Genomic DNA, 2,114 nt, shown 5'->3' with positions numbered 1-2,114 from the left:
TTCGATGGCGATGGTGAGGGTGAGCTGCTTGACTTTCAGGAGCTGCTGGCGAAGGGAATCGGAGTGAACCCCGAAAACGATCTGATCCCGGATCATGGAATCAGGGGTTGAGTCTTGGTTACATGACTGCGCTCGGATGCAGAGATGAGTCAGAAAGGACTGAAAAGGTTCATCCTTACCCTGAAGCCTCTGCTGGAAAACGTACCGTTCAAAGCTCTCATTCACCTCAATGTCGCAGTGGCTGTCGAACTTCAGTCGAACTATTTTAAATTTTGTCTTGTCTTCGCCTTCAGCGAATGTAAGGGAGTTGTAGATGTGGATGGCGTGGTCCCCGGCTGTTGAGAGGAATAGTGCGATTTTCCTGGCGTCCGATGCGGCCTCAAGATCGGTGGCTTCGAGATAGAGTTGGAACTTTTGTTTGAAGATCCTCCAATTTGCACCGAAGTTGCCGGCGATGCGGAGCTGCGGAGGAGGGCGGACGTTTTCCATGTCACCGGATGGCTGTTTGCTGGTCAGCGCTGAATCACTCAAGGTAGGTCCGTCAAATCTTCAGCATCACTCAGCTGGTACCATGATGTGTTGGGTAGGCTGGGTTGAGGTGAACTGCACTTGATGCAATGTAGCGAGAGATAGACCTCCAACACTTGATAAAATGCAACACGATTTTATTCAACATCCAAACTATTATACATGTTCAACTGTGGGTTGACACTATGCTGACTTGACTGGAGACCTGACACTTGCCTGACCAGACTAACCTAACTACTACATGGTGTAGGCACTGGCTAGCTCATGAGCTCTGACTGTCTCAGAGGCTGGGTCCCGAGAGAGCGGGAAAACTGGTGCCCTCTGGCTTTATAGTGGTCGTGTCCTGTCTGGTGATTGGCTGCTCTGTTCTGTGTGCTTACTGGTCATCTTGTGTTTCAATCACTGCCTGTCTGCACTCCATTGTATACATAGATGTATATTGTGACACACCCTGAACTCTTCCCATCTGGCTGGTTGCTGATGCTGAAACCTGCACTTGCCCACCTCAGGTCCTGTGGAAGAAAGTCTAGCTGTGTGAAAATGGATAACTTCACTTATTTTGGCTGTGTTCAGTGCACCATCTGAGAAAATACAGAATATCCTCAATGTCAGATATCCCCTGACCTTTTGAAGAACAATGCCAAGGTATTGGGGAATGAGGAGAGAACCATAAAATGGTAAAACTTGCTCATCATAATATGTGGTCCAATGTTTATAGTATGTTTAAGTAACTTCAGCTATATTATATTTGCACACAGGGTTATGCTTCCATGCCCTTTCATGATTCTTGTATGCATCTTTCACTATTCCTATTCTCAGATGGAGTGTCTCAAATTCTAAAATCAGAAACCTTTTTGGACTTGGCCCTTTCAGTGGAATGGAGCTGTTGGATACAATCCAACATTGGAATGAAGTTTTCTGGAGGATACCAGTCACAGTACATGGGATGTCTGAGATTGCTCAAGTAGACGGGCTCGCACACAACGACCAAACACATCTGCTAAACAAGTCATCCCAAAGTCTGCTCTCTTCCCTGCAAATGTTTCTGCTGAATTAACACAGAACCTGTAGCTGAACAGCTCAGAGAAATCCAGTGAATGATCATTGACAGTTTTAACAAGATTATAACTGCTAAATTGTCTCTCTCAAATGTACCTTAATAAAGACTGAAGGTTTATATAGGCTTTTCGTGTCCCCACGGCAACATCTTTTCTATCATGTTACCATAGGGACAGTAAAGGCCTTTATTACCCTCCGGTGTTAAAACTCATACTCTCCCTTGAAGCAGAAATGGTGATCTACCTCCCCCAAGTATATTAATTAAGACATAGTCCACTCCAAAATAAATTAAAATTTAAATCTGTTGTATGATTGTAGCGTATTTATTTTCAGCCAGCTGGCAGCTTTAAAGACTGAATTGACAATGTCTTGAATAGCTATGCACGTTATCTACTCCAGCAAACGGGATGGAGGTGACCACGATTTCCATGCTGAGAATTCCTCTGGTGGGTAATATTAGTTCAGCCTATTTTACCTTTTGTTCTGCCACAAAAATCAGGCGTTTATATCAGGCAAACTGTTTTACT

The 2,114-nt window shown here is 44.5% G+C and overlaps 1 long non-coding RNA gene across 1 annotated transcript; it reads left to right on the top strand.

Annotated features, from left to right (window-relative positions):
• The first annotated feature begins 1,033 nt into the window (after positions 1-1,033).
• On the top strand, positions 1,034-1,891 carry LOC140425747 (uncharacterized). The gene is made up of 2 exons (XR_011947974.1): positions 1,034-1,205; positions 1,348-1,891. It is a non-coding gene; the product is annotated as an uncharacterized lncRNA (long non-coding RNA).
• Positions 1,892-2,114: the final 223 nt, after the last annotated feature.

The sequence above is a fragment of the Scyliorhinus torazame genome, chromosome 6, assembly GCF_047496885.1.
Source record: "Scyliorhinus torazame isolate Kashiwa2021f chromosome 6, sScyTor2.1, whole genome shotgun sequence".
Taxonomy (NCBI): Eukaryota; Metazoa; Chordata; class Chondrichthyes; order Carcharhiniformes; family Scyliorhinidae; genus Scyliorhinus; species Scyliorhinus torazame.
Note: the sequence above shows the minus strand (reverse complement) of the source record. Positions and strands in the feature narration are given on the sequence as shown.